Genomic DNA, 11656 nt, shown 5'->3' on the forward strand with positions numbered 1-11656 from the left:
TCTTGCCTGCTCTCACCGCAGCTGGCCCAGTCCAGAGGTGCCCATTGCTGCCCTCGGCCCAGGCATGATGGGACCCTGTCCGCTAGAGAGGCAGATGGGCGCCAGGGCTCGGAGACAGAAGCTGAGGGGAAACTGAGTCCGAGTGGGAAGCCCGGGTCAGGGCCGGGTCACCATTTAGACGGACACATCGGTCCAAGCCACAGCAGGGCAGCTTGGGGTGACCAGCACAAACAAGTGACTTCGCATTTGCTTTTCAGGTCATCGACCCAAGTGGACAGTCCTGTCAGCACAACTGGGCTCCAGTTTGGGTTCAAGAAGAGAGTTCAAGGTCAGGGCCCTGCCAGCCATCCTGGGAGCGTGGATGGGGGATGATTCCAGGAAACCACGTGGAGAAGGGCCCCCAGGGGGGCTTCCCCTCCCACTAGTGGGCAGCAGCTGCAAAGCCAGCCCTCCTCAGCCAGCCCCTCCCTCTGAACAGCGGGGCGGCAGTTTGCAGTGGGTGTGAGCCTGAGCCCGGGACCCCCGATCTTCCCTTCTCATTTTCTCACAGTCCTCTCCAGCTTCAAGTCTTTGGCCCAGGGGGGCCCTTGACCATGTTCCTCCTTTCTCCATAAAAATGGGCCCAGGAAAAGGCGGCCAACAGAGCTCACATTCTAAGAGGAATACACAATTCTAAACCTGGTCGGTGGCTGCTGACATCATCAACCTCTTCCTCTTCTCTGCCTCTCTGCTTTTTCTTTTAACTACCTTTTAAAGATGACGTGTAAACATCAAGATGAACTTAACTATTTTCTTGGGAATGCTACAACCCCTTTAGAGGACTTGGGGGCATCCGCCCGAGGAGACAGCCCCTGGGACCGTCTCTTCTACAGTGCCTGCGCCCGTAGGGATGATGAGGACGGCAGATTTGGCCTTCCACGCAATTTTTATCTTATCAGAAAAATGTGGAAGAGAAAACACTAATATTTGTCAGGCACCTACTCTGCATTTTTCAGTGATTAGCTTGTTTCATTCTTTCTGTATCTGCACGTCTGTCTAACAACCATAGCAAACAATAACGAACGCATGACAACTAGCATCACTAACAATCGCTAAGTGCTTCCTGTCAGCTTAGCTCTCTGTTCCAAGCACTTTGTGTGAGTCAATTCACTCGCTCCGTCTTCTTGACAACCCTCCTGCGTCAGCAAACCCCACTTTATAGGGGAGGAAACAGAGCTGCAGAAACGTCAGGTGATACAAGGTGGGACATGTCTAGCACTCGGCCGCAGGCTTCAGGCATCAGGCTCAGAATCTAAGCTCTCACCACTTTATCGAGTCATCTTGACTGAGTAGCCAGGCTGGGGTTTGAACCCAGATCTTTCTGAGGTCACAGACCACCTTCTCTATATCCTGCCACGCTGCCACTCAGAGCAAGAAGGGAGCATCCTCCTTCTAATGGCGTCCAGACATCTGCTGAGGAAATGACAGATCCCAGCTCAAAGCATCGTGTTCCCGCCAGAGGAAGGAATTGAAGGGCAGAAGTGGGGGAAGAGCAGGAGGAGGATCTGGTGGGGAGAGACACTCCTGTGCCCGGGCTGCCCCCTGGCCCGGTTCCCTAGGGGCAGGACACTGTGCTGACACACCAGGTTTTTCTCCGCTTGCTGACTCAGAGGCACCAAGACAGATCCACTTTCCTAGTGTCAAGACATGAGCTGGGAGAAATGGGGGGGGGGGGGGGCCAAGGCAGCCCCCCTCCGGCTTCCCACCACACAGCATGGGAGACAGGCCACCAGGCTCTTGTCTCCCCTCTTCTTCCCTGCCCCCCCCCCTCTGCTGTCCATGAGAGCTCTTGTTTAGGCGTCTGTCTCCCAATGAGCAGAAGACATAGCCTGGCTTTATCTCGCATCCTGGCGCGGAGCCTCCCGGCCATCAATAAACATTTGTTGAAAAGAATGAATGAAACTTGGAGCCTTTTACTGGACAGAGGCCGTCCACCCCTGGTTCAAGGTTCATCGGTCTGACCTCTGTCTTCAAGTGTTCTGATCAGTCCTTCTGAGGAGACCCAACTGGCCTCGATGCCAGCTCTGCGGTTTCTCACTGGTCAGGGAGGGCGCTGACCTGGCTGGCGGCCACCGGCTCTAGACGCAGGAGGGCCGAGCCGCCCCGGGTGTTGCCTTCCCATCTGCTCTCTCAAGAGCGCTCCTGCCCAGCGGCTGGTCAGTCTGGTGCCTCCTCTGGCTGGCTCCCTGCTCCCCAGCTCCTTTCTCCAGCCGCATGGACTCCGGGATCAATGTGGCTCGAATCGGTGAAGGCTGGGCTTGAGAAAGACAGGTTGGAGAGAGAGGCACCATGCTCCCTAGAAAAGCAGCTGGCTAGATGGGCCACACAAAGCCCGGTCTGCTGTTGGGTCCTGGTGGGCAAGTCTCCAAGTACAGAAGTGGACAGTAAGAGTTTAGAACCAATCTATGTCCTAGGGCAGTGGTTCTCAACCTTTCTAATGCCGTGACCCCGCAATACAGTTCCTCATGTTGCGGTGACCCCAAACCAAAAAATGATTTTGGTGGCTACTTCATAACTGTAATTTTGCTACAGTTATGATTCAGAATGTAAATACCTGATATGCATGATGTATTTTCCGATGGCTTTAGGCGACCCCGCTGGGGTCGCGACCCACAGGTTGAGAACCGCTGTCCTAGGGGTTCAAGGAGAGTCCACAGATCAGTTGTTTGGACGTGGCCTAGGACGCAGATTGGTTCAAACTGGCCCTTCACCAAGATGGTGGGAGAGGCGCTGAGTGGGAAGAGGTGACCTCAGAAATGCGTTTTCCTTGGAAGTCTCATCTGCCGCTGCCCAGCTGAAGATGGTCAATCTGCCCATGAAATCCGGGTGTGTCCAAGGGGGTTCTAGGTCCTCCTCCGGCCTCATCACCTATCAACCGTGTGACGCTGGGTGGGTTCCCAAATGCCTCCATTTCTCACCTGCCGGCTATTGTGAGAATGAGAAGAATTAGCAGAGAGCTGATCCTGGCCAATACTAAACACGGTACAAGTGTCAGTTCTTGTCACTAATGAGCATGTCCTGTTTTGTCCCCAGCACTCAAGGGCCCAGAAGGAGCTTGCGACCCAGGCTGTGCTTCTCTGTGCCTCTTTGGGAAACCAGACCAGGGAGGCTGGACCCCAGTGGGAGGAGGTACCTGGGACCTGCTGCGGAAGGGTCCATGCCGTGTGAGCCGGTCATACGGGTGACTCCCCGGAGGCCCCATGACTGGGAGATGGGGCGTGAAGACAGGTCACCTGGGGCATGTAGAGAAAAGGCTGAAAGTGGAATAAATATGGTTTTGAAGGGGACTCTAAGTGGCAAACATGACCCACAGATGTACTAAGGTAAATTACTGAGTGTATAATTAGAAGATTAGGAATCATCAGATAGATAAATCGCTATTAATCAGCAAACACTTTGTAAAGCCAGAGGGGTCTTGAACTTAGAGGACAAATGCTATACCTCTTCCTGGAGAAGCAGACAAACCTTTTTAATAGCTTTACTGAGATATAATTTACATACCCACAGAATTCACCCATTTAATGTCTAACACTTACTGGATTCTTTTTTTTTTTTTTTTAAGCATTTTTGCAGAATTGTACAACCATCACGAACCAGTGTCGAATGTCCCCGAGTCTTGTCCTAATGGTGTGAGGTGACACCGGGCAGCTTGGTTGAGAGGTTTCCTCGGATGATGACAAATCTGTGGAGAAGGCAGCGTATTGGGCCCACTCCAGGCAAGGGTTCAGCCAGCAGTTCCCCCGCAGTCCTGGGGTGGGCGGGAAGCCAAGATGGGGTGTAAAGAGAAGGGAGTGAGGAGTGAGAGAGGTGGGCAAGGTGGAGGGGAGGAAGAGGTCACAGGTGGTGGGGGAGGCCTGGACCTAAGTGGCCACTGGGTAAGCCGGCCCTCCACACGGGTGACAGGAGATGAGCCAATGAGCAGGTGCAAGTCCTCTACGAATGAGGAATGGTGGACGACAGCCATCAGTGGACCACAGAACAAGCAACAACATGACCTCTGGGGACAGGAAGCCAGGTTCCAGCTTAAAGGAAGGAGCTAAGGGAAGAGTGAGCGACAGGAAAAGGGTTTTGGGGTGGGGAGGAAATGGAGAATCAGGTCCGATTAAGGAACGGGTGACTCTCAAATGAATGAAGCCTTGAGTGACGCGGTCCTGGTTAGCCGGGAAGAGGACGTGTCGATGGGGACCACGCCGCGGGCCTCCTTCACCATTGTTCATTGTCGTTCTGACTGGCGGGGGCGGGGGGAACGACGCCTCCGCGGTGTGTGTGCCGTGTGGCGTGACGTGCTTCCGCGATGTGCGTTTCTGTTCTTGTGCTCTCGTTTTGAGACCCACGGAATCTATTTCCTGAAGCCGTGTGTATCCTTTATTTATCTAGGTGACTAATCCTTTCACCGGGAGCGCCAAGCCTTCTGTTTCTGTTACATAGAGATACCGAGACGCATTACTCATGCACGTTCCAGGAGAGATGAGTATCTATACGTTATTGAGGCAGTTTCAATATGGAAATAGCCTTGCAATTATCTGGGTTAGATTAGACACCAGAAGGAGGTGATTCCAGGCCAGTTACCCCCTTCACATGTGGCACGGTGCCTGACGACATTCCAGCCCATCTGCTTGTCTGTCCCATGTCTATGTGACAAGGATGTTTCCAGAGGCAGCTAAGGAGAAGGGGGGGAGGGGGGGAAGAGGAGAAGGCTCTAGGTGCATTATAGCTTGTTGGAAGGACGTTGGCCATTTGATGGAGGCATCTCCTGAATTTACTTTGTTTTATCTTTGCAGTACCCCTCGGAGTAGCTCATTGGCCCTTAATAAGCCCTGCAGAAGAAAGGCCCTCCTCAGCGTGGAGAATCATTTGTAGTCGAGAGTCGAGCCCCAGAGAATGAGCCCGCTGTAGGAATGTCGGGGTTACATCCCACTGTCAAAGCAACATAAACAAAACTGGGGGCACAGACCGAACAAGCCGACCTTCAGGCCTCCATTGCCTGGTGACTCGGAATCCTGAAAGGGAAATAAAATGAGTTGTTTGTGGACCGAGAGGTCTACGCTCTATTTCAGGGGTAGTCAACCTTTTTATACCTACCGCCCACTTTTGTATCTCTGGTAGTAGTAAAATTTTCTAACTGCCCACCGGTTCCACAGTAATGATGATTTATAAAGTAGGGAAGTCACTTTACTTTATAAAATTTATAAAGCAGAGTGACAGCAAGTGAAAGCATATAATAATAATTACTTACCAAGTACTTTATGTCGGATTTTTGCTGTTTGGCAGAATAAATCTTTATAAAACAACTTACTTTAGTTGAATCTATCTTTTTATTTATACTTTGGTTGCTCCGCTACCGCCCACCATGAAAGCTGGAACGCCCACTAGTGGGCGGTAGGGACCAGGTTGACTACCACTGCTCTATTTCAAAATCAGTGAATGAGCTGTTTAAATGAATGATCACTCCAACGACTGGTTTTCGGTGTTTGAGTCTTGATTGCAGATGAAGTACCAAGTCCTGACTGTAAAATTCAAAAGTACTTGTGACCCCTGGCCAGGCGGCTCAGTGGATAGAGTGTCGTCCCTGTGTGCCGAGGTCGCGGGTTCTATCCCTGGTCAGGGCACATAGGAGAAGCAACTAACAAGTGCACAACTAAGCGGAACAACGAGCTGATGCTTCTCTCTTTCTCTTTCTCTCTCTTCTTTTATCTCCCCTCCTTTCTCAAATCAATGGAAAAAACATAATTAAAAAGTACTTATGAAAACCAAGATTTTTTTTATTTATCCAGATTAGCTAAATCTAGGTAGGTCATCCTAATAATACATGCCCACACAGGTGGCTATGCCTGGTAAAAAAATAAAAATAAAAAAGAATACAACCAGAAGCTTAGGGAGTTTCCAACCTCCCTTTCCCTCTGCCCACTGGACTCACCTGCCGAGGGTTCACCAAGGGGTGTGACAAGACAGCCCCCTCTGCCGCAGGGCTTGCAACTTTAGGAGGCAGTGAGCTCCAGGGAGCTCGCCCTTGTCCATCTGTCAAAACTTTCAGGTAAGCCCTGTAAGAGCCCGCCCTTCCCTGGCGGCAGCCGGGGTGACCTTGTCCCTGCATCCGGAAAGGTCCCTGCTCCAATTACGCTCTCCTTCCCCACCAGATGTTGTTCCCATTCACCGGGTCTCAGGGGCCCCCCCGGCAAACGCTTGCCACAGGTGTGAGCTCAGAAACACATCACGGGGCTCAGGGACACTCTGGCTCTGCTCTCCTGCCTGGCGGGGGGGGGGGGGGGGGGGTCACAGAGGGCCCGATGGAAGCAGAGCGCCCCTCCTGCCCTGAGGTTTGAGGAGGCCACACCTCAGTTTAGTTGTTCTTCACTTGCCTAGCATAACATCGTTTATATATTTATTGGCTTGTGGGCTTTTTCCTGCCTCCCCCCCCCCCACCCCCACTGGAAAGGAAGGTCTATGAGGGCAGGGACTGAATCCATCTTTTTCTCCACCACCAGAGGTGGATATAACGGCGGGCGCACCAGGTGCCTGCCCTGGGCCCCGACTTCTGCAGGGTCCCGCAAAGCCCCAACTTGACTTGACACTTCTTTCTAATGACACCAAGTTGGGTTTCAAATGTGCAATTTTAACATGAATAGTACATAATATTTTTTATTTATTTAAAAATGTGGTTAACGTGTATTTTTATTTTCCCTATTTCTCTTTCTTTTTTTTAAGGGGTCTAATATTTTCTTCTGCGCCAGGGGGCCGCAACCGACCTTAATCCGCTTCCGTCCACCACCTGTGCTCAGCTCCCCCAAAAGCCACTAACCTCTTAGACAAAGTGACAGCAGAGGCCACAAACAGAGAGCCATCTGGCGGGCCACATCTGGTCAGCTGATATATTTGTTGGGTTGGCATAGAATATAGTCTGTAAATCACATCAGCCACCGGACACTTGGTTAAAAATTGGGTGATTTCTCGTAAAACTTGCATTTCCAGTTTCTGTGGGAACATCAGAGGTTCTTGTCGCCCCCTCCCCACCTCCCTGGGGCTGCCCTCCCCTCCCGTGTGGCTCAGTGGGGTGGACCTGAGTGGCGGCTTGGCCTCCCACCACCAGGCCCGTGTTGCAGACCCCCTTGGCCCCCTTGTCTCCATTTGCACACCTGCCTGCCGTGTCTGAGATGACGACTCAGGGTTTCTCAACCTGGCATGAAGTGCGGGACCATCCCAACCTCACAGCTCCTCTGCCCCACCGGAGGGCCACCCAGCCTCACCCTGATCAGGGGATTTCTGCAGCTGCCAGCCAGGATTGGCTGCTTCCAGGCCCCCCGGGGCGGCAGGGGTGGGGGGAGCGCTCTGCAGCCCCTGGGAATCACCCCGTTGTTCCTGGAGGGTATTCATTCTCTCAGTCGGCAGGACAGCAAGCTTCCCAGAAGCTCGCGGGACACCTCCCGCCTTCCCAGACGACAGCAGGACAGCAGCGTCCACATCTGTTTTCCCAGGTCCTCCCGGCCGAGTGGGACAGGGGCTTCACCGGAAACCAAAAGCTGCTAATGAAGGGAAGGAATGTAAGCCAAACACTTGGGGAGCTCCCACGAGGGGGCCTTTTGGCTCACTTGGAGGATGTGGGGTCCTCAACATCTGTCTGCAGACTGGTGCCCAATTCTACAGCCTCGGGGCGCGCCAGACTCCGGCGTGCTTTTAAACAGGCAGATCTCGGGACCAAGGCGGGAGGCTCTAGGCCACTCTGTCTCACAGGGGACCCAGAGGACTGTGGTTAGGGCCGGTGGCCCTGGTGGTTCTGACTGAGGAGGGAAAGCTGGAGAGACTGGCCTCCTCTCTGCTGCAGCATAGAGGACCGAGCCAATGAGGACGGTCACCGAGTGGCCCCCTCTACCCCCAGAAGCACACTGTGTCCACAGCTGCCTGTATGCACACAGCTGCTTCCACAAGTCTTCCCCAGGGCTCGAGAAAATGCAACGCAAAACACACACCAGGGCCCAAGTGAGACTAGGAAACTCCCCCGCGTCCTGCTCTGGTTAAGGTTGGCTGATGCTGTGAGGCCTTCTGACCCAGCGGCCCTAGAGCTGGGGGGTGGGGGTGGGGGGTGGTAAGAGGGTGTCTTCTGAAGCACAGACAGGTGAGCACACAGAAAAGTGCACAAACCAGGACAGACGTCAGAGACATGTGAACACACCCGTAAACCCTCGCAGCTGTGCCGAGCCACGGACACTGGGGCGGGAAGGAGCCCCGGGGTGACGAAAATGACCAGATCCGGGCGGCGTTGATGGAGGGTCCTCTTCTACTAATGTCAGCTCCACGGGGGCCCTCGTGTTTGGCGTCTGAGGTGCTGCTATATGAGACTCTTGGCTTTGTCACCTGGCCCAGGGGCCCTCACTTCCTCTGCTCCCATTCCCCACACTTGCAGAGAGCAGGACACCCCGCCTTACAGCCAGTTGAAGGGGTTCTGAGTTGCCCGGGAATGGGAATGCCCCAACACCAAACAGGCAAGCATAGAATCAGCACGTATTGCAAAGGAGTGAGGTGAGCTGAAAACAGGCATTAGGGCACAGTGGGGACTGTGGAAAATGGGCAGCCTGGGGTTCCCCTCAAACTCTGGCAGCATTAGTGCCCCCTGCAGGGCCTGTTTCCTGCTGGGCTGTACTCCTGCTTTTGTTGATGCAGCAGGTTTGAGTTTTAAACTATGCATTTCTTTTTTATTTATTTGCCTGTTTCATCAAAAAAATTTTTTTTTTTTTGCAATTACAGCTTACAATTAACATTATTTTGTATAAGTGTCAGGTGCACAGCATAGTGGTTAGACAAGTATACCCTTTACAGGGGTCCCCAAACTTTTTACACAGGGGACCAGTTCACTGTCCCTCAGACCATTGGAGGGCCGCCACATACAGTGCTCCTCTCACTGACCACCAATGAAAGAGGTGCCCCTTCTGGAAGTGTGGTGGGGGGCCGGATAAATGGCCTCAGGGGGCCGCATGTGGCCCGCGGGCCGTAGTTTGGGGAAGCCTGCTTTAGGACGTGTTCCTAGTACCCACCTGGCACCGTACATAGTTATTATAATATTATTAACTATATTCTCTATGTGCTACTTTACATCCCTGTGACGGGTCACTACTGATCTGTACCTCTGAATCTCTTCACCTTTTCTACCCAGCTTCCTAACCTCCTCCCCTCTGCCAACCATCAGTCAATGCTCCGTATCTATGAATGTGTTTTGTTTGTGTAATATTGGTTTTTTTTTTAGATCCCACAAGTAAGTCAAATCTTATGGAATGCGTCATTCTCTGACTGATTTATTTCACTTGGCATACTACCCTCTAGGTCCATCCATATCATTGCAACTGGTAAGAGTTCATTCTTTTTTTATGGCTGAGTAGTATTCCATTGTGTAAATGTATCACAGCTTTTTTGTTCTTTTTTTAAATTTTTTATTCGGTGAGAGGAGGGAAAGCAGAAAGACAGACTCCCGCATGCACCCACCTGAGATCCACCCGGCAATACCACTAGGAGGTAATGCTCTGCCCATCTGGGGTATTGCTCTGTTGCTCAGCAACTGAGCCTTTATTAGCACCTGAGGCCAAGGCCATGGAGCAAGCCTCAGTGCCTGGGGCCAACTCGCTCCAACTGAGTCATGGCTGCAATAGGGAGAGAGAGAAGAGAGAGGGGGCGGGGTGGAGAAGCAGATGGGTGCCTCTCCTGTGTGCCCTGACCAGGAATCGAACCTGAGACATCCACACGGCAGGCTCATGGTAGACCACTGAGCCAACTGGCCAGGGTAATCCAGAGCTTTTTTTATCCACTTGTCTATTAATGGGCACTTGGGTTGCTCCCATACGTTAGCTATTGTAAATAACACTGCAATGGACATAGGGGGTCCTATATTCTTTTGGGAATTAGTGTTTGGGTTTTTTCGCATATATACCCAGAGGTGGAATCACTGGGCCACAAGGCATTTCCATATTTTTGAGAACCCTCCGTACTGTTTTCCACAGGGGCTGCACCAGTCTGCATTCCCACCAACAGTGCACTTCTAACAGGTGCCCAGGTGACCGTGAAGCTCCCAGTTGGGGACCCTACTTGGGGGATCACTGCCTACCTGCTGGGGGCACTGATTCCTTGGTGCCAGCCTTGGGGAATATAGCCTTCGGCTGCCAGATCTCCCAATTTTTTCAGAAAAAGGCAGAGTGCAGATTTTAATGTAAAAATGCCCAGTTTTTAAAATGTGCCAGTAAATGTAAAAAAAAAGAAAAAAAAAGAAAGAAAGAAAGTGAATCTCTGATGGGGATTAACTAAATTATAGCTACAGGTTGAAATCGACTCGGGGCCCTCCACTTTGCGAGCCGTGGGTTTGCACACATGCTGGGTTGCGGACCCCTGAATTCCTGACGCTACCCGTGCCCACTGACAGCCGGCAACTGCCAGGTGTTTCCCAGGAGCTTGAGAACCTGTGGGAACCTCTGTGCTACCTTTGTCCTCGCTGCTTACAGAAACAGTGAAGACTGGTGGGTCTGTCCACTGTGAGCGGGAACAACACAGCCCCCCCACCTAAGAGGATCACCCCAGACTCCTCCGTCCACAGGGCATTAAATGACAGAGCGTGCCACCTCGGGGAACCCTGGGCTACACTTAGCGGGAAGCCAGGAGACGCGAGGCCCCGTGCAGTAACAAGAACCCCCATAAAGACGTAGGCAGCTCAGCCTTCCGCCTCAGAGCACCCGAGATGATACAAACGCAGGTCAGCATCAACGGCTGTCCCTCCCCAGATGTGGGATGGCGGAGTAGGGCACGCCTTCCAACCACACATCCCAGGGAAGCCGTGCAGGCTAGTTCTCTTGCCTGAGCCATATACCCTTACCAACTTTTACAACAGAACAAGGCAATCTGAGCATATCTAGCTCTGTTGAGGTCTTCGGGTTTTATTTTCTATTGAGTGACATTTACCTCCAGAGAAGAAAACACACAAAAGATGCAAATTTTAGGCGGCCTCCCCCTCCCCACCACACACGCACCCAGCCGGGACAGCTTGCTGCCTGGGCTCCATCATCCTGCAAACTCACTGGTGGGATCAGCTGTGAAGAAGTCACTCATTACATCGGCCAATTAAAAACTCCTCCTCCGTTCTGGGTTGTTCTTTTCAGAGGTGGGTCCTTCCATGTTCAGAAGGAAGTGGCCCCCGGCCGTTCTTGGAATATCATAGTGATACAATGTAACATGTCCCTCTGCCTGGAGATAAAGGTTGGATACTGGTTCGTGTTCACGGGGAAGATACAGAGGCAAGCTTCCATCCTCCCACAGGTCAGTGTTTGGGGGGGGGGTCCAGGGTGCCCGCTCCACTGCCTTTGTTTGATGGAAGAGTTGCTTTCCCCACCGGGTGGAGGGAATTCCCAGCAGGTGTATTCTAGGCACCGTCTCAACCTGACACTGTGACCGCAGGGGGACTGGGCCCACAGCGGGTCTGCCTTGAGTCCACTGGTTGTGTGTGGGTTCCTTCACTTTGTGCAGGAAAGATTTCATGCCACAGGGTCAGGTGATTTTGAGGGTATATTCATCACAGCTGGGGGCAATGCAATGGAAGAAGGGCTTAGGGTAGAAGAAGCAACAGGAGGCCTGACCTGTGGTGGCACAG

The 11656-nt window shown here is 52.5% G+C and overlaps 1 long non-coding RNA gene across 2 annotated transcripts; it reads left to right on the forward strand.

Moving 5' to 3' along the window:
- Positions 1 to 320: 320 nt before the first annotated feature.
- On the forward strand, positions 321 to 5183 carry LOC136384572 (uncharacterized). Of its 2 annotated transcripts, XR_010747618.1 has the most exons (4): positions 321 to 2423; positions 2628 to 3168; positions 3602 to 3755; positions 4417 to 5183. It is a non-coding gene; the product is annotated as an uncharacterized lncRNA (long non-coding RNA). The 2 variants fall into 2 exon arrangements; XR_010747617.1 differs by having other exon boundaries at positions 2628 to 3755.
- Positions 5184 to 11656: the final 6473 nt, after the last annotated feature.

Source organism: Saccopteryx leptura, chromosome 13, assembly GCF_036850995.1.
Source record: "Saccopteryx leptura isolate mSacLep1 chromosome 13, mSacLep1_pri_phased_curated, whole genome shotgun sequence".
In the NCBI taxonomy this organism is placed as follows: domain Eukaryota; kingdom Metazoa; phylum Chordata; class Mammalia; order Chiroptera; family Emballonuridae; genus Saccopteryx; species Saccopteryx leptura.